At 38.3% G+C, this 24098-nt stretch overlaps 1 protein-coding gene across 10 annotated transcripts in view; it reads left to right on the forward strand.

Annotated features, from left to right (window-relative positions):
- Nucleotides 1-24098, forward strand: part of foxn3 (forkhead box N3) — a 378764-nt gene that overhangs the window by 16179 nt on the left and 338487 nt on the right. For 2 of the 10 annotated variants that reach the window (XM_059961343.1, XM_059961336.1), the window contains exon 2: nt 20889-21040. The exons of 4 other annotated variants lie outside the window; for them this stretch is intronic. The gene's annotated coding sequence lies outside the window, so the exon portion shown is untranslated. Of the gene's footprint in view, nt 1-4876; nt 5135-16173; nt 16324-20888; nt 21041-24098 lie in introns of those variants that run through there. 4 more of the 10 variants (XM_059961322.1, XM_059961392.1, XM_059961375.1 and 1 more) reach the window with 3 other exon arrangements.

Below are 24098 nucleotides of genomic sequence, written 5' to 3' on the forward strand. Positions count from 1 at the left end.
GCCTCTTCCTGTGTTGTAATATGTAAATTAAAAAAAAACACCTTTATGGTCCCCTCTTCTCCTCTTCCATTAAGTTTGGGTCTTCTGCATGACCTCCACATGGTCTTTGATCTTGTTCTGGTATGGGTTTTTTCCTCTACAGTATATATAGTACTATGACAACTTGTAATTGTGCTTGCTCTAACTGTTCCAGCTACAGTTCTTTTATCATGAGAAGGACTACCTCAGTGATACAGCATAATGTGCTGCCTCATACTTAAACTTCCCTCAAACTCCTCTTTCTGCTCCCAATGCAGAGATTTCTGGAGAAATCTTTGATCAACAAGGGACTAATCCATTAAGTAATTGCCCAGTTGGAGGAAAACTATGAAACGATAGGGGCAGAATCTAAGCCAAATAGAGCATTTGATGGCTCTGGGCCTGTACTCACTGGAGTTCAGAAGAATGAGGAGGGCTTTCATTGAAATCTATTGAATATTGAAAGGCCTAGATAGAGTGGTGTGGAGAGGATGTTTCCTATAGTGGGGGAGTCTAGGATCACAAGACACCGTCTCAATACAAGGACGTGCCTTTGGAACAGTGATAAGAAGGAATTTCTTTAGCAAGAGGGTGGTGAATCTGAAATTCATTGCCACAGACGGCTGTGGAGGCCAAGTCATTGGCAAGTTTATAGTGGAGATTGATAGTATGAGCATCAAAGGTTACAGGGAGAAGGCAGGAGAATTGGGGTTGAGAGGGAATAGTAATTCAGTCATGATGGAATGGCATAGAAAACTCAGTGGGCCGAGTGGCCTATTTCAGCTCCTCTAGGTTATAGTCTTATGCTGCACTACATCCTCTGGTCTTAAATCCTCTGTTTCCATCACCCTTTCAATACACTATTTGCTATTTGTTCCCTTGTATTAGGACTGCTATAGGAAATCCTCGGGAACTTTATAACGTGACATTTAATCTGAAGGGGATTCTAAGGCAGGTGTTGCCTTATTGTCTTGTTTTGTTTTGCAAGCTATGTTTCTGACCGCAAATGTATACATTTACCATGAAATAAAACTGCAGTACTTAAAATCTTTCAAGCTGTGAAATTAGAACCTGCCATCTGCCAGGCTTAAATTGGACTTCTTTTTTGCAAGCTGAAGTTCCGATCGTCAGTGCAGTAAGGCCATGTACATTTGGTGTATTAATGCTGTATTGAATGCTATATTTATTCTTTGAATTCCCTGCAGCAGTAAAGTGCTTCTCTAACATTAATGGAAATAACATTACACCTATTTTGTAACCGACAATTTCAGGCATGTAATTCATGTTGATTTTGTTTTATTTTAAAAAAAAGATCTCTGGTGACTGAAACCTCAGATTTCAGTCCTACTTTCCTTTGAGTGTTCCCCTCACAAACCTAAGATTTTATTGTACACACTTTAAACTTAGAATTTCTCAATTGCAGACACCTAAATGAAAATTAAGATGAAGATTCTGTTACCAAGTCAATGGAATGCCAAAAGTACAGTTGGTCTATCTTAGCAGTCTTCCCTTTGAGAACTTATCCAAGGTTGTAGCTGGCTAGTGACACACTTTTTCTTTGATCTATGAAATTAAATATTTTGTTTTAAAAATAAATTAAGATGATGTGACTCATAGATGGGTGAGCAGCTCAGAAGTGTCTTGAGAACAGAAATTCTATAGGAACTCACCAAGCCAGGCAGCATCTATGGAAGGGTATAAACAGTTGATGTTTTGGGCTGAGACCCTTCATCAGGACTGAAACGGAAGGTGGCAGAATCCAGAATAATTTGCCCTGAGGAATATCATATAGATGAACTAATGTCCTTGCAATCCATAAGAGAACTAACTGCCTTGGCTCCCAGTATACATTAATATTAGTTGACCTACTGGACATGGAAGCTGACATTAGTAAAGGTTGCAATGTTTAAATAGGCTTAATCTTGAGGAATCTATATAAATATTGATTGGAGAAAAACAGCTTCTGATGTATGTAAGTACTCTCCTAGTTACAAGGATTTTGGCACAACTCTTGTCCTTGTTTTTACTGTTTCTATTTTAAACATAACTTGGACAGCAGATTATTATGATAAATTGACCTAAAAATTTAACCCATGTGTAAATTTGAAAGGATTTGCCCCTTACCAGCTTAGGAGCTGATGAATATAAACTGAACACTTCAAATTATTACATATTTAACAAAAGCCTTGATATTTTCCTAGGAAAAAATATATTTGATTTTTTTCTCTTGGCAAGCATCCTGCACAAGTTTAAGAGGAAAAATAACAGTAATATTTTAGAAGTGGAATGTGAATATTTTTATGTAAAATAAACTTACAATCAACTGTCAACCAAAGAAATTCTTACAATGTTTGTACACTTCTAATTATTCTCTCCTCCCCTTTAACATCTTCTCTATATGAAGAAAATTGACAAAGTGAACAGAGTAATCTACTTTGGTGGCTGCATGAGATGAACTTCTCAATTTCTTCCATTTTGTAGATTGATATTTGTAGTAACCCCTTAATTAACATTTGTGGCATATAGTTCCTGCACTTAAGTAGTCATTTCCTCAATTGTTCCTCTATAAACTACCAATTTGGATAGTTGTTTTTGTATTGCTTGCAATAGGGGTGTGGTTTACCTCAGCTTGCTTATTTCTCTGTTGCCAAACTGCAAAGCTTCATCAAGTAACACATATGAGACACCAAACTGCGTGAATTCCTAGTGCTCTCAAATGAGCTTGAAAAACTATATGCCAATCTATTCTTTCTTTCATGTTAGCTAGTTTTTGACTATGATGTATTTTAGGCTTGTTGTGAAGTTGAGCAGGCATTTTCTTGCAGGTATTTGTAGTAGAACAGAAAAATACAATAGGATCAATGAAAAACTACACACAAAGATTAACAAACAACACTAAAATAAATGAATAATACTGAGAACATGAGCCGTAGAGTCCTTGAAAGTGAGTCCATAGATTGTGGAATCAGTTCAATGTTGAGATAAGTGAAGTTATCCCACTCTGGTTCAAGAGCCTGATTGTTGATGGTTAATACCTTTTCTTGAAGCTGAAGTGTTGGACTTAAGGCTCATGTACCTCCTTCCTGATGGCTGCAGCAAGAAGAGAGTATGGCATGGATGGTGGGGTGGGGGGGGAGGGATCTTGATTATAGATGCTACTTTCTTGTGACAGCATTTCTTCAGGATGTGCAGTATTGCAGTGACACTGGGATCTAGAGATAACAATAAGAGGAGTTGTTTTAAATCTCAACATTTTAGTCTGTTATATGGGATGGATCTAATTGCTGTCTGGTCCCCACTTTATCCAGGAAATGAACATCTGAAATTTACTGTAGCAAAATAGGTGATCAGCAGTGTATTGTTGGAATTTTCTTTTGGATTTGTTGAACTTTTTTTGTGGGAGTACTGAAGCATGAGTTTGCATGCAATTCAAAACCAAGGAATGGCCCTCCACGTGTCCGTAATTCACCTCCTGGCCATCTGTTAATGTACACAAAATATACAAAGCACTTTTTCATTCCTGGTTTCCTTTGAGACAGATAGCTAGTGTTTTCTGGGTGAGTGCAATACCACATAAGGAGATGGCTGCACCATTAGTGATGAACAATGGCATCTGATGCATGTGACCGTATGGATCTCCCAAATTTGGTAACTTTAGTTAGTTATCCAATCCTACTTATCCAAAACTTTGTGTTGCTGGATAGACGGCATATGTGAAAATGAGAGACAGTTAGCGTTTCAGGTCAAAGATCCAGGGTTGGAAGTGGGAAAGATAAGGTGGGGGAGGGATGAATAGGGCAATTGATATGGTAGGCCAGAGAGCGATTAATAGATAGTTTGTCGGCAAATGCTTTTCTAATCTGACTTGCACCTAATAAGCTCAAGAGGCAAAAATGACGTAAAAATGGCCTGATAATGTGATAGAATGAATCAATGCGCATGCTCTGATGGAAAACTGGCTTTGTTTACCAGCCCTCAGGACAGGCAGGGTCATAGAGCAAAGTGAAAAATGGGCAATGTGCCTTTGGTGGAAAATGCATAGATGTATACCTCATACAATTGTATTTCCTTGTGCTATTACGAGTTCTACATTAATGCTTTATTTTAAAAACAAATGTTAAATGTGGACACGAAATTCTGCAGATGCTGGAAATCCAGAGTAACACACACAAAATGCTGGAGGAACTCTGCAAGTCAGGCAGCATCTGAGGGGAATAAACAGTCAAACATTTTGGGTCAAGATCATCAGGACTGGAAAGGAAGGGGAAAGAAGTCAGAATAAAAAGGTGGAGGAAGGGAAGTTTTCTCCTTAGATGCTGCCTGACCTGCTAAGTTCCTCCATCATTTCCTGTGTGTTATATGTGGAGTCATTAAATTGTCTCGAGGAGCTGCTCTCTCAGAGTGTGCAACATCCCCAGGGGCATAGATAGGGTGAATGCTCGCATCTCCCCCCCCCCCCCCCAGAGTCTGAGAATCTAGAAATTGAGGACACAAGTTTAAGGTGAGAGGGGAACATTTTCATCTAGAGAATTGTACATGTATGGAGTGAGCTGCCAATGTAAGTGGTTGAGGCAGGCACATTAACAACTTTTAAAAGGCATTTGGATGGGTATAAGTTCAGAGAGGTATGGGCCAAATGCCGGAAACTAAAACAAACTAAGATGGGTACTGTATTTTGGTTGGCATGGACGAGTTGGGTCGAAGGGCCTGTTTCCATAGTATATGACTTGATGACGCGACTCCTTATTTTATTTCTGTTACTGAAAAAGATCTTGCGAGGAGTTAGCGGGCACTATGTCACCGTCATAGTGTGCAGTCGGAGTGCGTCGGAGAGCATTAGGACCCAGAGGACGTCCCTCCGTCCCCGTGCGGTGCGATGAGTTGGAAAAGGACAGAAAGGAATCGGGGAGACATCAGCGTGCGGGTGCGATTCTTACACTGGTTGGAATTTTATTTGAGCAGCTCCGAAAGGAATAAAATATATCAACACGGAAGCAGACCAGAAATGCAAGGATTACCAGGAGGAATATGAAATGGAAATGGTTATTTCGTAGCCAGGGCGGATGCGGAATGCACTAAACAGAGGAGGGAGCACGCCGAGTTCGGGATTAAAAAGGTTACTAAATCAGCATCTCAGTCGAGGTTTTAATCTTTGCTCGCCAGCTCTAATTGCATTATGTTCGCAGGCGCTTGGGCTGTACGTTTGCCGCCGCCGGGGTTTTATTGCTGCAGTGCACGATTTTAATTCTACACATACCTGAATGATGCTTTGAGAATATTTCAACGGCCAGATCCGATCTATCAAAAAGCTCCGCCAACGTTACAGCGTTTGCAGCACTGTTTATCTTTTTTGTTGGCGACCCTGCGCTGCACACAGGGCGGCAGATCGGCGTTAGTGTGCAAATCTGGCATTTTTTTTTCGCAATCGCGTGCCTGGGGGAAAAAAAAATCCGTAAGGGACGGGCTATTCCGTTGTTCCCCGTGGCGATTGTCATTTATTATGTGATTCCAGTTCATTGAAACTAGAAATCTGAGCAATAGCGATTCCAATTTATTATTCTCACTTGCTGAATGGCATTTATTAAGTAACGGCGTACTGTTCGTTTATGACTCTTCCTTGTCACAGTTTAGCCCTTTTGGAATGAAGCTGTTCACTTTCATTTTCATAATTACAACACACTACCTCGCGTTTGAGCTGAAGGCTGTCTGTTTGAGTCGGCGCATTTTAAATGCCTGAAGTTCGCCGAACACGGCTAATCTCGGTACAGTAGATAGGTTATGTTGGTGGTTGATGTTGAAGATTAAAATATGTAAAGACGGTGACTGTGTGGTTTGCTCCTGATTATGACGGATAGATGTTTTGCATGTCCACACGTACATTTATAAACGAAGGGAGCTACTACCTTTTAAGTGAAGCAGTCTCTAAACTTTAATGCCTCAGGTAGTTGTTGCCCTCCGGCCACTTTTTCCTCATTCTCCCAATGCTGCATTATTTACTTTGCAAATACTGGATCGTTCCTTAAGTTTTTAGAGTCACAGAATTGCACAGCACAGAAACAAGGCCCTTCGGTCCACCACATCTATGCCGACCCTTTTTGTCCACATACATGAATCCCATTTGCCCACATTACATCTGGCTCCTATGCATTGTCCACTTAAATGCCAATCTACTATGTTTTAAATAGTTAATTGTATTTGATCATCAGTTCTTCTGGCAGTAAGTTTCAGATATCCAGTACTTAGCATTTTTTTAAAAAAAAGATCTGTCCTCAAATAGTCTTTAAACATCCTTCCTCTCACCTTAAACCTGTGCCTTCTTGTTTTTGATAACCTTACCTTGGGAAAAGCGATTCAGTCTATCCACTATTGCTTCACATAACTTACTCTAGATGGACCAGGTCACCCCTCAGCCTCTTTCAGTACAAGGAAAACAAGTCAAGCCTATTCAGTCTGTCCCTGTGACAAAGGTGCCACAATCCAAGTGACATGCGGGTGAATTGAATCTCCTCCTTACTCATTTCAGTACAGCCAGATCCTACCTGTAGAGTGGCATCTAGGACTGCACACGACACTCCAAATATGGTGATTTGTGACGTTTAAACACAATCTCCCAACTTTCATATTCTGTGCACGCCATATACATGCTTACCATATGCCTCTTTCACCATCCTACGGTCTCTAACTATGTTGTCACTCTCAGGACATAGAACAGTACTGGCCCTTCAGCCCACAATGTTGTGCTGACCTTTTAACCTATTCTAAGATCAATCTAACCCTCCCTTTCTCACATAATTCTCCATTTTCTTTTCATCCATGCAAAACAATGAACTTTAACTTGAAGATCCCTTTGATCATAAACATTCTTTAGGCTACAGTCATATAACCATATAACAATTACAGCATGGAAACAGGCCATCTTGGCCCTTCTAGTCTGTGCCGACGCACAGACTATATCCCCATTTATCCTTCAAAATGCATAATCTCACTCTTGTTGGGATTAAATTCCAGTTGTGCTCTAAATTCCATCTACTAATGCTCTGCCCCACTTGATCCACACATCCTTCGTTGCTATCCACAACATCACCAAACCTCTCGTCATCTACCAATTTACCATTGCTCTTATTAACAAAAAAAAAAACCAGTGCAAAATATCCTTTAAATTTACATTTTGGATCTGTCCCAATGATTCAGATGGATTCCAAATATCAAAAGCTAGTGACTTTACGGGATTCTAAATATCTTTGTTTAAGATATGTGAGGATTTCTGTTTGCATTTTGGTCAAGGTTTGACCCTCAGGTGAACAGTTGAATGACTGTTTATTGGTGCTAAATTCACTGTCACAGTATATTGTGTGATTGAAATATATGACTCTATTATGCCCACTACTATTATAACATGTAGACTTAAATATGCCTGACCCCAAGATTCATTTAATCTTTTTGTTTCTCACTACTTAAGATGTGTGGAAGTACAGTTTTTGATCTTACTACCCTACTGCAGATAACAGAATTTTACAAACTTAAAATAGGTGATACATGATAACTGCTTCTTTATTTCTCTTGCATTCTGTCAATGTAATGAATGATAATTTTCAACTGAGTCTTCTTGCAATATGGCCTTTATTAACACTTTTGCACAGGATTCTTTTTGAAACAATGTTTATTCCCTTCCTGCCTGACTTCCTGAGTTCTTCCAAAAATTTTTGTTATTTGAAACAATGTAGCTGTTTCATACACTTGGAGTTTTCTTGGACCATCCTATGTCACTTTGTATATTCACAGCTATAGTGATATTCTGTGTCCAGTTATATTTGTTCCCATAAATACATGAATGCTTGTAGTATGAGGGTAGGGAAAAATGGTGCTTTTCTTGAAGTAGTAAAATGCCAGCATAATAACTAACTCACAGTGATGAGCTATATGTTTCTGGATTAAATTTCTCATATTTTTTGTTTGAGAGTAGAACAATATCTCAAATTTTATCTTTTTCATTTTTTTGCACACTTGATGGATAGCTCAGTGTATCTGTGTTGGATCATTCTGGGGGAATTGCCAGGTGGAGGTATGATGCTTCCACGGCAACCAAATGTTCTGAGGGGACCTCGTTTTTCCCCCCTTAAGAGAGAAGCACAAATCTATAAAATAGATCCAGCATATACCTTTTTGCATCTTTTCATGCTGGATCATGCATCCATGTTTTTGTGATCATTGAATATAGAATAGGCAATTTGGTCCAAATGTCTGTACCAAACATGATGCCGAATTAAATTGTGCATCCTCCTGCACACGATCCATATCTGTCCATTCCCTGCATGTTCATATGTCTGTTTAACAGCCTGTTAAACACCATTGTTGTGCCTGAATCCACCATTACCTCTGGAACCACATTCCAGGCACTTATTATTCTCTGTAAAGAAAAACTTGCCCCTCACATCTTCTTTAAGCTTTCCCCCCTCTCACTTTAAATATATGTTCCCCAGTTTTTGACATTTCTATCCTGAGAGAAAAAAGGGAGACTGACTTCCTAACTAGTTGAGGCTTTGTAAGGCATTGGTCGGAATGCATCTGAGTGTATTGTGACCAGTTTTGGGCCCCTTTTCTAAGAAAGGACTGCTGGTATTGAAGAAGGAGCTCAGGAATGAAAGGGTTAATGTTTGATAGCTCTGGGCCTGTACTCGCTGGAAGAATGGGGGGTGGGGAGGAATCTCTTTGAAACCTATCAAATATTGAAAGGCCTAGATAGAGTGGAAATGAGGAGGGTGTTTTCTACAGTGGGGGAGTCTAGAATGAGAGGCAGTGGCCTCAGAATGCAAGGACGTGCCTTTAGAACGGAGATGAGGATATTTTTGCCAGAAGGTGGTGAAACTTTGGAATTTATTGCCACGGATGCCTGTGGATGCCAAGTCAATGGGTATATTTGAAACAGAGGTTGATTGTTTCTTGATTAATGAGTACATCAGAGGTTATGAAGAGAAGGTAAGAGAATGGGGTTGAGAGAGAAAATAAATCAGAAACGATGGAATGGTGGAGCAGATTCAATGGGCCAAATGGTCTAATTCTGCTCCTGTGTCTTATGGTCTTATAGATGAACAGATCTGGCAGACTTTGCGGGGGTGGTCGTCCATTAAAATGGAGTATCCCTCAAAGCAAAGAATAAAAGCAATAAGCTGCTGGAGTTAACGTGCACTTTTTATTTACAGTACTGAGGCTGAAATGGGAAGATTACCTTTTATGAAAAATGTATGTGAAAGTTATTTTATATTTAATAATGACTTTTTTCCTCATATTGCCATATATTGAAACAAAGCTAATGCACTGTGTTCTATTCAGAACATTTCTGAACAATGAAGGAATAAAGATTGTAAGAAGTTGGAATAGTTTTGACTGTAATGTTTCAAAGCACAAAGTTGAGGTTGACTCAATTATGAATTCAATGCCCTTTCCATAAATCTAGATAATCCATGAAAGCTAATGGTTATTATCCATTTTGTAGCAATACTGTTTGTGCATTTTGTTCAACAAATTCTTACATCATTCTTGCAGTCCTGAATTTCTGTTTCTGCTTCACGTCAAATACAGTTCATCTTGATGGTATTAAGTCAGGGTTATTATTTTATTTTTACTTATTTATTTAGAGATACAGCACGGATCAGACCCTTCTGCTTTATTGAGCCGTATCAGCCATCAACCCACCCATTTAACCCTTGTCTAATCACAGGACAATTTACAATGACCAGTTACGTTCTCAGTGAAATACTGTCAGTAGCCACTTTATTTGGTACAGGATTGGCTTAATAAATAGGACTTTTGCTTTATGTTGTTTTCTGCTGCTGCAGCCTATCCACTTCAAAGTTTGACATGTTGTGTGAACAGAGATAATCTTTTGCACGCCACTGTTGTAACGTCTGGTTATTTGAGTTACTGTCGCCAGTTTAAATAAGTCTCACGATTCTCCTCTGACCTCTGTCAATATTCAGCCGTTCATGTGGCAGCAACTCAATGCATAAGAGCATGCAGGAAGTCAAGAGGTTCAGTTGCTCAGACTAAATGTCAGGATAGAGGAGAAATGTGATCTAAGTGACTTTGACCATGGAATGATTATTGGTGCCAGACAGGATGGTTTGAGTTTCTCAGAAACTGCTGATCTCCTGGGGTTTTCATGCACAACAGTCTCTAGAGTTTATAGAAAATGGTGCAACCCCCCCAAAACAAAACATCCAGCAAATGGCAGTTTTGTGGGCGAAAGGACCTTGTGAATGAGAGTTGCTGCTATTTTCCTTTCCCAAGGAGAATAAATATGAAAATAAAGGGAATAACCTGTCATGAAAACTTGTCCAAAACAAATCAATGGTTTTGAATAAAACAATTCATTTCATCAAAGTTATCTTTTTCTAGAATAGATTATGGTATTTGACAAGAGGATGGGATAAGATTTTAGGGGTTTTCTCTTTGGAGTGAAGGAAGACGAAAGGTGTACAAGATGATAAGAGGCATAGATTGAATGGACCACCAGAGACCTTTTCCCAGGGCGGAAAAGGATAATACAAGGGGGCATAATTTTAAGGTGATTTCAGGGAAGTCTAGCGGGAATGTCAGAGGTAATTTTTTTTCAGTGAGTTCTGAGTGTGTGGAACATCCTTCCATGGCAGAAGCAGAGGTAGACACATTAGGAGCATTTAAGAAATTCTTAGATAGGTATATGGATGATAGAAAAATGGAGGCTTTGTAGGGAGGAAGGGTTAAATTGATCTCAGAGTAGTTTTAAGGGTTGGCACAACATAATTGGCTTAAGGGCCTGCACTGTGCTGTAATGTTCTATGTCTATAAACATCTTGTTACCCTTCAGAAGGTAACTTGCATGTTGCAGTAGATTTTCTAATGGATTCTTTTAAAATCTATACATTATTGATGTTATACCAAGGTTAATATTCAAATCACAAATGACATTGAATCTTGGTAATTTTGTCTGATATATAAATATTTAAAAAATCCTGAAGTGCTATTAAAAAAAAAACAAATTTAGTGCTGTGATCTGTTAAATGACTTATAAGTTTCTGGGGCCATGTTAGTAAGAGGGATTGATCCTGGATGTAGCTTACCTAAGTATATTTGAGTTCAGAAGTGTGGGGAGTGTTGCGAACAAGGTTCTGAAAAGACAGTTGCTGAGAGGGTGTTTCACCTGGATGGAATGTTTGGAACCGGGAGGCACAGTCTCAAGGTAACTAACTGTCTGAGCAATTATGACTGAGGTAAGAGATTCGTTCTCTTAGTGTTGCAAGTCTTGAAAGTTTTCAGAGACTTGGCTTCTGTTCAAGGTTGAGACTGATAGATTTTTGAAATCTAAGGAAATGGAAATTGACAGGAAAACTGGACAAGGTTGCTGTTAAGCGGCACAATTGGTTCTGCGACTGAATGGCTTGGTCTTAATGATCTAAGTGGATGGAGCAATCATCTTAATTATCAAAGGGGGAAGTGATAAAAATATTCAATTTTCTCTCCAGTTTGTGATTATATTTTACATTGAGGTCTTTAAAGTAACCCAAAGACATCTTCAAGAAATAATTTGTAGGATGACTTTCAGGTCTTCAGATGATCCTTGAAGTGCTTCACTGCCAGTGAATTACTTATGAAGTACAGTGTGTTGTGTAAGTAAATACAGTAGTCAGACTGTAACAAGGCAAGGTGCCACAGCTTGGAAATTGGATTAACAGCAAGTCTATGTGTTGTTAGTTGAACGAAAATATATAATATATGAAAAACATGCATGCTTAGCCCACTGCTCTACTCCCAACGCACCCACGACTGTGTGGCTAGGCACAGCTTAAACACCACCTATGAATCTGTCAATGACACAATTTTTGTCAGCAGAATTTTAGATAGCAATGCAGATGTATTCAGGAGTGATTTAGTTCAGCTGGTTGAGTATTATCACAATAACAACCTCGTACACAACATTGGTAAGACCAAGGAATTGATTATAGACTTCAGGAAGGGGAAGTTGAGGAACTACGCACCAGTCCTCATTGAGAGATCAGTAGTGGAAAAGGTGAACAGTTTCAAGTTCCTGGGTGTCAACATCTCTGAACATCTGTCCTGAGCCCAAGATATTGATGCAATCCCAAAGAAGTCACAACAGTGGCTATATTTCATTTGGAGTTTGAGGAAACTTGGTGTGACCCCAAAAACTCTTGCAAATTTCTTCATGTGCACATACCATGGAGAGTATTCTAACTGGTTGTATCATAATCTAGTATGTAGGAGCCACTGCACTAGATTGAAAAAAGCTACAGGAAGTTGTAAACTTAGCAAGCTCCATCGTGGACACTTGGCTTCCCAGTATCAAGGACATCTTCAAAAGGCAATGCCTCAAGAAGGCAACATCTGTCATTAAGGACCACCATCATCCAGAACATGCCCTCTTCTCATTGCTACTATCAAGGAGGATGAATAGGAGCCTGAAGACACATGCTCAACATTTTAGGAGCAGCTTCTTCCCCACCATCTTCAGATTTCTAAATGGACAATGGACCAATGTTCATTACCTCTCTATTCTTTTTAGCCCTACTTATTTAATTTAATTTTTATATGTAGATTTATTGTATTTTTTTAATTGTGCATTGCAATGTGTTGCTACAAAACAGCATATTTCATGACATATACCAGTGATATTAAATGTGATACGATTCTGGTATGTTGTAAAGTAGAAAAATAACTTTAAGTGTTGTTTCTGCCGATTGTTCTGTGTATCTCTAGAAAACTAAATTTATTATCAAAGTACATATATGTTGCCAAATACTATCTTGAGATTTATTTTCTTGCCTGCATTCACAGAACGAAGTAATACAATAGAGTCAATGAAAAACTACACATCATTCTCCACCATCTTCAACATAACCTACCACCAAATACATCTTACCCTCCCAATTCTTCATCTTCTGCAAGGATCGCTACCTCTGTGGCTCCTCTATCCATTTGTCCCCACGAATCTCCGTCCTGGCACTTATCCCTGGAAGCTGCAGAGGGGTTACTCCTGGGTATTCACCTCCTCCCTGATCTCCGTTCAGGGCCGTAAAGAGTCCTTACAGTTGTGGCAACACTTCTCTTGCAAATCTCATATAGTATATCCAGTGCTTCTGATGTGGTCTCTACTATATTAATAATTAGGAACTGGTAGTTAGTAACTAGCTCTGTCTTTTCTCATTTAATGGATTAGAAAAGCTGGCTAATTTTCAATGATTTCACATGCTTGCAATTTTTGGATTGGATAAGTGGAACGAATTAAATAAATTAATTAAAACTAAACATTTGATGTTTAGGAGAGATGATGGTTAAAATAAAATGTATTCTGTTGTCACACTGGCATTGATTGTGAAAGAATTCCATAATGTATGAGTATTTATTTTCTCCATGGCTATTTTAAGAATTGATGTATTTAAAAATAAAATAATACTTGACAGCTTGGAGAATTTTTGATAAATCTTGAAAAGATTTTGAAATATTTGCTACGTTGGTGAGTTTAGTCACACCATTCATTTGTATATCTTGCTCTTCTGCCTCGTCTCATCGACCTGCACCTGGACCGGAGCCCAACCTCCATACCTGTCCCATCTATGTATTTTTCCAACCTTCTCTTAAATGTTGCAATTCAACACCTTCACCCACCACTCTGCTGGCAGCCCGTTCCACACTTTCACCTCCCTCTGAGTGAAGAAGTTTCCACTCAGGTTCCTGTTTATATTTGATCGTGGTTTTTAGTCAGAACATAGAACATTACAGCATGGTATAGGCCCTTTGGCCCAAGATGGTTGTGTCAGCCTTTTAATCAATTCCAAAATCAATCTGACCCTTTCATCCTACATAGCCCTCCATTTTTCTATTATCAATTTGCCTCTATCTAAGAGTTTCTTATGTGCCCCAATATATCTGGATCTAACACCATCCCTGGCAAGCGGTCCACACAGTGTGTGGAAAAAAACTTACTCTGACATTCTTCCTGTACTTTCCTCCAATTACCTTAAAATTATGTCCTCTCATATTTGTCATTTCCATCCAGATAAGAAGGTCTCTGTCTGTCACTCTATCTCTGCCTCTTATCATCTTGTACTTCGCTATCAAGTCACTTCTCAATCTCCTTTGTTGCTAAAAGAAAAACTCTAGCAGTAGACCTTCTCTTGCATCCCAGTGCATCTGTAGTTGTGAACTTCCCACTATTCAGGACATTTACAAAGACAAGTGAGTAAAAAGGGCCCGAAGGATCATTGGGGACTCGAGTCAACCCAACCATAACTGTTCCAGCTGCTACCATCCAGGAAGGTACCACAGCATAAAAGCCAGGACCAACAGGCTCCGAGACAACTTTTTCTACCAGGCCATCAGACTGCTTAACTCATGCTGACACAACTGTATTTCTATGTTATATTGACTGTCTTGTTGTACATAGTATTATAAATGACTATAAATAGCATATTTAGACAGAGATGTAATGAAAGATTTTTATTCCTCATGTATATGAAGAATGTAAGTAATAAAATCAGTTCAATCTCCGGCAGGGACTCCACGTGTAAAAAAAAACACACACTTATCTCTGACATTGCCCTCATACTTTTCTTCCAGTCACTTTAAAATTGTGCCTCCTCATATTAGCCATTTCCGCCCTGGGTAAAAGTCTCTGGCTGTCCCCTCAATTTGTGCCTCATATCATCTTGTACAGTTGTGATGTGCTAATGCATTGCTTGCATGGGATGTAATTGAGACATGATGCTCAGCTGCTCCAACTCTTCTCCCTCCTTTGTGACAAAGCCCTCAATTAGAAACATTGAAATCCACATGCTATTCCTTGCCATCTGCAATAGCATGGAATGCAGAAACTCCGTTAGGAATACTTACTGGCACTTTTGACTTAATAACCATTTCCTCCTACTCTGTGATCCATTTGAGTCCATGAAACAGAACATTATGTCTGGATTGTATTGAATTCTATGCTAAGATTGATAGTCTGATCTCTAAATGTAGTTTGTTTCATTACTGAAGTTTAAACCGTGCCCTCTTGTGGATGGATACTTTTGTCAAGAGACTAGTGTGGTTAGAAAAGACGTATTCAGATTCGCTCATTTATGCTGGCACAGGAAGTTCAGGGTGTCCAATAACTAGACAGAGGCACCGTTGCCATGGAGATTAAGATAAGACACCCACTTTCTTAAAAAGGATATCTGTATTTCTGGTCAGATGCATAAAGCCCTAGGCTTTGCTTGCTTTCTCATGTCATCTGTTGAAACCCGAGTATGTGCCTGTCAAATGAAGGTCATATATTCAATTGCTGACACGGTAGCATAACTTCATAGTTGGCAAGGTTTCTTATTCTCCTTAAGGACACTGTTGTCTTGTTATATTTAGTAAAAGAGAAAAAATTAGTTTGTTTGCTCCCAGTGATAAGTTAGCAGGAATGCTGCAGAAAATAAAATGATTTAAATGTAAAACTTGCTGGAAGTGTCATAATTCTAGGCAATGCCTGTCTTCTCTGTGCTTTGCACCTAACTGTTTGTCTTCTCTGCATGAATGCACTGCAGCCTGTCGACCCAAAAACTTAAGTTGATTTTGCCTTCTTGTCTGAAACCTGCAGATTAAGGTTCTTTCATGAGTTAGTAAGACTGATGTCCTTAGCTTTTTTTTCATTACTGTATAATTAGTTGTATAGTAGGCTGCAAAAAGGCAGCATGCATTCAAATTAAATTTAAGTTGAAGTCAATGTAAATTTATTATCAAATTTATTGTAACCATATATACTACCCTGAGATTCATTCTCTTGCAGGCAATCACAGCAAAATTTTAAAAAATACAATCGAATTTATGAAAAAAACTGCCAAGCAACAAATTTTCAGAAGACAAATTGTGCAAACTTAAAATAAAATAATTTCTTTTTTTTAAATTGCCGCCATAAAAATAGTTGTCTTAGCAAGGATTTTTAGAAATGAATTTTTTTGAAAAACTTTTAACCTTACAAAAAGCACAAATAAGTCTTGCAACAACGTGTATGTTCAAGGATTTCCTGTTCGAGGGAGCTGTGCTTTATCTGAGGGAAGGTCCGTTGACAGGAAATGTGTCAGTCACTTGTTTTCTTATACTGAAGGAAGTGAAAAGGATTCGATGATTTGCCGACTGTATGCAGTTGCCTCTGTTCTCAAAGGTTTTTAAAAGAAAAAAAGTTGTTTATTTACAATTGTTTAATGCCAGTCATGAGCTTTGATCTGCTTATCTGACCCTGGAGCTCAGGGAACCTTGGAGAAAGTGATGCCGTTTTTTAAATAGGTATTGAACTTGCAAATATTTCAGTATCTTCAAACTGAAAGTACGTTGAACTCTGGTATCAGATGTCCTTTTCTGTATGAGTTTTTACATCTGAAAAATGATTGTATAACCTGTGGTGGAGCAACAGTGGAAGAAGGTTTGGGCATAGAAGTTTGCACATTGTTTTATGTGAGTGGGAAAGCGTTTAGGTGCACCCTCCAGTTCCAAGCTGCTTCAGTCAGTCGTCCACACAGCAGCCATATGTTGAAATAATTGCTTGAGAAATGCTTTGTGGTTTATGTATGCAGTTTATGCCTCATCATAGGCCTTAGCTATTCAGGAGGTTCTTTTTCAAAAAGTGACACTTTTATGAATGTGCTTTAGAGTTAATTAAGCAGTGTTAAGAATATCAATGGGTTTAGACTAGCCTTCCTCCTTATTTCATGGTTTGTAAACATACTTACTTGAAAGCAAGAAGTATGTTTATATGAATCAGAATCAGGTTTAATATTACTGACATATGTTGTGAAGTTTATTGTTTTGTGTCAACAGTAAAATACAATACATAAAAATACTATAAATTACAAAATATAATAATTAAGTAGTGTAAAAAGGGACCAAAAATAGTGATGCACTGTTCCTGGTTTCAATGTCTGTTCAGAAATCTGATGGTGTAGGAAAAGAAGCTTTTGACTGTGGTCTTCAGGCTCTGTACTTCCTTCCTGATGGTAGCAGTGATAAGGGAGCATGTCCTGGGTGGTATGAAACGGTATGGAGCTTAAAGACTCATCTTTATACACATGGTATTGCTTATATGCGGTATCTCAAATTGCAACTTTGCTTCAGTCAATCAAGTGACAATAAACGTTTCAATAAAATAATTGGAGGAAAGGTAATCTCTAATTTTTAATTGTAGAGTCTCAGCAAAGGGCAGTGTCCTAACTTTCAGTGTAAGGTAAATTTAGAAGAAGAAAAAAAAAAGAACTTAAAATGATGGATTGCAAATGTGAGATGTTCTTGAATGACTGGAGGGATGGTGAAGTTTCATAATTCACCTTGCAATGCTTACATTTTTGATTTTTATTTTGAAGTAGTCATTGGCTTTTATTATGTCATTCACTTTAGTACCTAGCAAATAAATTAATTTTGAGTGTTTGGTCATTTGCAGTAAATCTGTTGTAAAATTAGAATATTGATATGTTGAACTATTGTTTGGTCAACCATATATTTTCATTTCCTACTTTTTAAAGCATATTTATATTTACTTTTTTTTGCTCTATCTGAATCTGAATCCATCTGATTTGAATCTGAATCTATTGTTTCCACACCATTTAGTCGCTTGGTTAGACTGATGTGTTTGGTTTGAAATATTCCTCCGGATCATGTCACTTAGCTGGCTAATGTTACTTGATCAAAGAACAATATCAGGAATGCTGGCTAACATTCAAATATGGATCAGAAATGTATTTATGTCAGATGGGTATTTACACACGTCTTAAATTCTTATCATTCACCTCGGGAAAGCATGTATCAAATGACATTGTAGAGTGATTACTTTTCACAGTAGATAAATATAATTAACTTTATGCTTTTATAAAACAAATTATTTTATATTTTATGATACCAGATCCAAATGATATTTTTTGATCCTTGTGTCAGCTGTCACTTTCTTGCTTTAGAGTCAGCAGGTTGTGCCTAAATGTTCCTCTAGAGATTTGCCAGATCAATAAAATAGCTATGGTACATTTCAGTGTCAGATATGTTGAACTGAGATCCGATCTAAGCCATAAGACAATAAGAAATGGGATAAAATTAGGCCATCCGACCCATTGAGTGTGCTTCACCAGACCATCATGGCTGATTTATTATCCCTCTCAAATCTATTTTCCTGTCTTCTCCCCATGCTGTCAGCTTCTGTTTTAAATATACCCAGTTCTAAAGGGGTGTCCTTGTATTCTGAAATTGTAAGCTCTGGTCCTAGACACCCCTGCTATAGAAAGCACATTCTCCACGGCCATTCTATCCAGGCCTTTCAATATTCAGTACCTTTCAATGAGATCCCTCCACATTCTTCTAAACTCTTGAGACTACAGGCCCAGAGCCTTCAAATGCTCCTCATATGTTAATCCTTTTATTCCTGGGGGTATTCTCAGGAACCTCCTCTGGACCCTCTCTAATGCTAGCTTTCTTAGAAGATGCCCAAAGCTGCTCACAATATTCCCCAGGTGTGGTCTAATTAGTGTCTTTATAAAGAATCAGCATTACATCCTTGTAACCTTACATCTACGGTATTAGACACCCTCAAATATTATCATGGTGCTATTTGAAGTTAAACTTGGGATCTATTCCAGTTAACCTGGCTGAAAATGTTCCATCAATTGACAACTCCTTATACTTGTTATCTGCTTGTTAATCCATGTTTTATGCTTATTGGCTTCATCACAACAACATAATCATTCAAACCCAATGGAAAGATAAGTGAATTAACATCATTATCCTCTCCCAAGATGACATTCATAGAACGAAGAACATTAGAGCACAGTACAAGTCCTTTGGCCAATGATGTTGTTGCAAACCTTTAACCTATTCAAAGATCAATTTAACCTCTCCTACATAGCTCTCTGTTTTTGTATCATCTGTGTGCCAATCTAAGTGTTTCTTCAATGCCTCTACCACCACCTCTAGCAATACTCTTTAACATTGATGTCTTAACTACATTCAGTCCATGCTGTTAGACATACTATGTAGTTTGCATACTTGACACTAGGTTCTTGGAACAGACCAACTGTTCATAACTGAAGAATAGAAGATTCAAAGATGTCCTTAAAGCCTCCATGAGAAAAGTGCAACATCCCCTCTTATTTTTAGGAAGCCCTCTCCCATGACTGGTCCAAGTGCCAAATGAGCATTGGTATTGTGAATTTCTGTTCCATACATCGTGTTGCAAATTACCTACCTGCCTACCTTGTCAGCCATCAACTGTCTCAGCATTGAAAGATTCTTTCCTCTCTGAAAATTTAATCACATTCCTATCTTCCCGTGTATACAGTAAAAATGAGGTTAGTGTAATTATTTTTGAATTGTATTTCATATTCCTACAGTCTTCCTGGTCGTCACCCATTTCAGTTTGACTTACCATTTCTATTCCATCATGTCAGACCATGGTCTCCTCTACTGCCATAAGGCCACACTTTGGATAGAGGAGCAAAACTTCATATTTCATCTGGGTAGTCTCCAACCTGATTGCATGAACATCGATTTCTCAAACTTCTGGTAATTTCTTTCCCCTTCACCTTGCTTTTTCCAGTGATTGGGGTTCAGTTATTGCTGTGGTCTGCAAGAAGTTTGTACATTTTCCCTGTGACTGCATGGGTTTCCTCCAGGTGCTCTGGTTTCCTCTGCTTTCCAAAGAATATGGGTTAGTAATGGCTAGTGAGTTGAGGGCATGCTGTTTTGGCACTGGAAGCATGGCAAGACTTGGCGGGCTGCCCCCAACACATCCTCAGACTGAGTGTGGTTCTTCTCAGGCTGTAGCTTGATTAGTCCGTGGGATTGTCCTCCAAGTTTGTAGGGAGGACTTCACAAGGTCAGCTTGGCTGGGATTGGCTTGGCTTTATTTGAATTTAGTGTTCACTCAATAGCAAATGGTCTATTTGTTTTAATCTTTCTCTGTTTGTACATATTGGTACAACTGACTACTTGCTAGTCCATAGGTCTGAAGAGTCATTATCAGTACTGAACTGATTCCATAATCTATGGACTCACTTTCAGGGACTCTACAACTCATGTTCAGAGTATTATTTATTTACTTTATATTTATTTTTTAGTATTTGCACAGTTTGCCTTTTGCACATTGGTTGTTTGTCAGTCTTTGTGTGTAGTTTTTCATTGATTCTAATGTATTTCTTTATTCTACTGTGAATATCCGCAAGAAAATGAATCTCAACATAGTGTATGGTGACATATACATATTTTAATAATAAATTTACTTTGAACTTTGATCTGTATGGCCCAAACTGGGTAGAAGTGTCATCTTCTTCCCAAAGGGCATTAGTGAACTAGATGGACAATCTGGTACTTATATGGTTATCGTTACAAAGACTATTTTGAATTCCAGTTTTCTAAAAAAGTAAATTTCTACTGCTGCAATGGTAGGATTTGAATTTATGTTTTGATTGTTATCACAGACCTCTTGTTGGTCAGCCAAGTTAACTGCTATACCGATACTATACCTCCCTGCTTTTATGGGCAGCATGGTAGTGCAGCAGTTAACCAGTGATCATCAATCTAGGTTCAGTTCTTGCTGCTGCCTGTAAGGAGTTTGTATGTTCTTCCTGTGACCTTTTGGGTCTCCTCCCATATTACAAAGATGTAGGGGTTATGATTAGTGAGTTGTGGGCATGCTGTGTTGGTGCTGAAAGTGTGGCAACTTCTGCGGGCTGTCCCCAGGGCGTCCTTGCATTGTGATGTTCATTAATAAAAACAGGTGCGTTTTGATGTTTCGATGTACATTATGATCTATGTTTTGATTATGTTAGACAAATAAAGCTAATCTTAACACTTTTATCACATGTTGTGTGTTCCAGGATCTACTAATCACTTCCTCAACATGTTCTGCCATTTTGAGAGACATATGGACCTATACTATGCCCAAGTACTTACATACTTTTTAGAACCATGCCATTTAATCTGTATCATTTTTTATTCTTTATGCCATTGTCACTGAGTCATACAACATGTAAGTAGACCCTTTGACTGACTGTATGTGTGCTAATTCCATTTCCCAGTTCTTGATGAGTAGCTTATGTTAGGACTTTTCAAATGTTCATCTGAATAATTAACTTGTAATGGTCATCATGGTGTTCCAGATTCCAGCCACTCTTTAGCCAGAGGATGGTGAATCTGTATAACTCATTGCTACAGGTGGCTATGGAGGCCAAGACTCAGGGTATATTTAATGTTTTTGACTAGTAAGGGCATCAGAGATTATGGGAATAAGGTAGGAGAATGGGGTTGAGGGTGTAAATAAATCAACCATGATGGAATGGTGAAGCAGAAATGATGGGCTGAATAGCTAATTCTGCTATAAGATATAGTAATCTCTTAATGATTTTTGTTGATAAAGTCCTATAATATATTTCACAGCTTTTATTCATTGATGAGCTCTTTGTACTTCCTAATTCTCACTTGCTCTTTACATGCCTGTAGAAGATTCTTGGATTGTTGATTGCGATTCTTGTCTCACGTTCTTCCTTTCCTCAGCCTATTTTCCTTTTCACCTTCCTTATTGATGTACTATATACAGCCTGGTATTCTCGCTGGAATTATTCACCTGATATGCGTCATGCAGTGTTTTATTTTTGTCTTGCCACCTTCTTTTGTCTCATTTTTTGATCCAGGAAGCTCTGTTTTTGTTCTCTTGATTTTCCCCCTTATGGAACTGAACTTAGCCCGCAACTAAAATGGAAAAGCAAAAAAATTGTGGAGGCTGGAAATCTGAAATAAAATCAGGGTATATTTGGTATACTCAACTGGTCAAACAGCATTTATGGGAAGAGAAAAGAATGAATGTTAATGGTTGATGAATCCTCTTCTCAGCTGAAGGTCACCCATTTTATCATTTGTCAATATTCAGTTATACTTGTTCTGGACTGATGATATCTCTTCCTATTGAGATTGTTCATCCTTTATCTGCTAAGTTTTGACTTATTTGCCAAAACCTTAGATCTGATGATCATTGCCTATGTGTTCTTCCACTGACCCTCGCTCCTTCACTTTGTTCTTTGGAATCATTTGTATTACTTCCTTCTAACTTGCTGATGAAGTACCTAGGACCGAAATGTTGACTGTTTATTCTTCTCCATATATGCTGCCTAATTTGTTGAGTTCCTCCATTAGTCTGTATATATTACTTCCTCCTCTGTTTTTGGGTAATAATATTTATTGATCAAGAAGATTCTCTTGAATATGTTCCAGAAGTTTATTCCCAACTAACATTATCTTAGCTGATATTGAGGTAATTGAAATCTGCCAATCTTATCAGTTGTAGTGCCCTAGAATCACTTACTTATGGTATTTTCTTTGTTCCACTTTGGGGAGGCACAGTAGCATAGTGATGAGCATAATGCTTTGTAGAGTCAGCGACCTGAGTTCAATTTTTCCCCTTATGGAACTGAACTTAGCCCGCAACTAAAATGGAAAAGCAAAAAAATTGTGGAGGCTGGAAATCTGAAATAAGATCAGGGTATGTGTGAGATACTAAACTGGTCAAACTGTAAGTCTGTAAGGATTTAGTATGTTCTCCCTGTGACCATGTGCACTTCCTTTGGGTGCACTGTTTTCCTCCAATATTCCAAAGATGTACGGGCTAGGGTTGAGCATTCAGAATGGATCCCTGAATTTAGAGTCCATGCATCGAGTACACAGACACTCACCAAAAATGGCAGTAGGAATGCACAGCTTTACCACCTTTATTGGTCAGTACTTAATCATCTGGGAAAGAGACTACGGTTTATACATCAGCAATACCAGCCACCTCAGAACTGGAATAGAGGCAAGTAATTCTCGAACTTGAGGGATTGCTCAAGAACAAGATGCTTTTAATTGTTTTAGTTTCTCTAAAGTGCTTTAATTACCTAGAAGTAAATATTTTGACTTCTAATTTATTTAACATTCCTAATTCATATTTTTCAGATGCATTTTTGAATGTTTTGGAATTAAAAACGGAGTAGTATTCGTAATTTTTTTTGACAGCCAGCCAAGCTTGTGGCATGGCCTTGCTGTCTGTCAAACATTCTTCAGTCTTTTTGTGGGCAGGTCACCTGGTTTTTCCCAAATCACCAGATTTATACATGAAAGTCTCCAGATTCATGGCTGGCTTTCAGCTACCTCATTCAGCAAATTGTCTTTACAAGGTCTGTACACTCCTTTTAGTGTCATTGATTATATATTCCAGGGTAATAATAGAACTCTTATTCTGGTGAAGTCTACGTGAGCTTTCCGTGTTTTCAGGATGTCCCAAAATGCATCCAGGCTATTTGTTTTGTTGTTGTCACATGTACTGAATAGAATGAAAAGCTTTTGTTTGGCTGACATCCAGACAGGTTATTCCATACATAAGCAAGTCAAAGATGTACAAAAAACAACAATAACAGAATGCCGTATATAGAATTACAGTTATAAGTGCAGTGCAGGTAGACAATAAGATGCAAAGGCTATTACGAGGGATATTGAGAGAATATTAATTATTTTTGAAGTGTGCCACCATTTTACATTTTCACTCAACAAAATTTTGCAAACCAGTTGACTATTATGATTAAGTTGTATAAATGTATGGGAAACAAATGTCAGTGAGAAGTTACTGGAGAAGATTCTTACAGAGGGGATTTATGAGCATTTGGAAAATCAGTCCTAATTAGGGAAAGTCATCATGGCTTTGTGTCTTACTAACGATTGAATTTTTTGAAGAGGTGACAGGTGAAAGTAGAACTGTGGATGTTGTTGACATGGATTTTAGTAAGGCATTTGACAGTGTCCCTTATGGAAAACTTATCCAGAAGATTTGGTTGTGTGAGTTAATAAGTTTGATACAAGATTAGTGGTGGTATGGATAGTGTAGAAGACTGGCAAAGGATACAATAGGACATTAGACTATATGAAATAGGAGCAGGAGTAGGCCATCTGACCCGTTTTGCCTGCTTTGCCATTCAATAAGATCGTGGCTGATCTGGTCATGGATTCATCCCTACTATGCAAAATTCTATCCAATCTTGTCTTAAATATATTTACTGAGGTAG

Source organism: Hypanus sabinus, chromosome 2, assembly GCF_030144855.1.
Source record: "Hypanus sabinus isolate sHypSab1 chromosome 2, sHypSab1.hap1, whole genome shotgun sequence".
Classification (NCBI taxonomy): domain Eukaryota; kingdom Metazoa; phylum Chordata; class Chondrichthyes; order Myliobatiformes; family Dasyatidae; genus Hypanus; species Hypanus sabinus.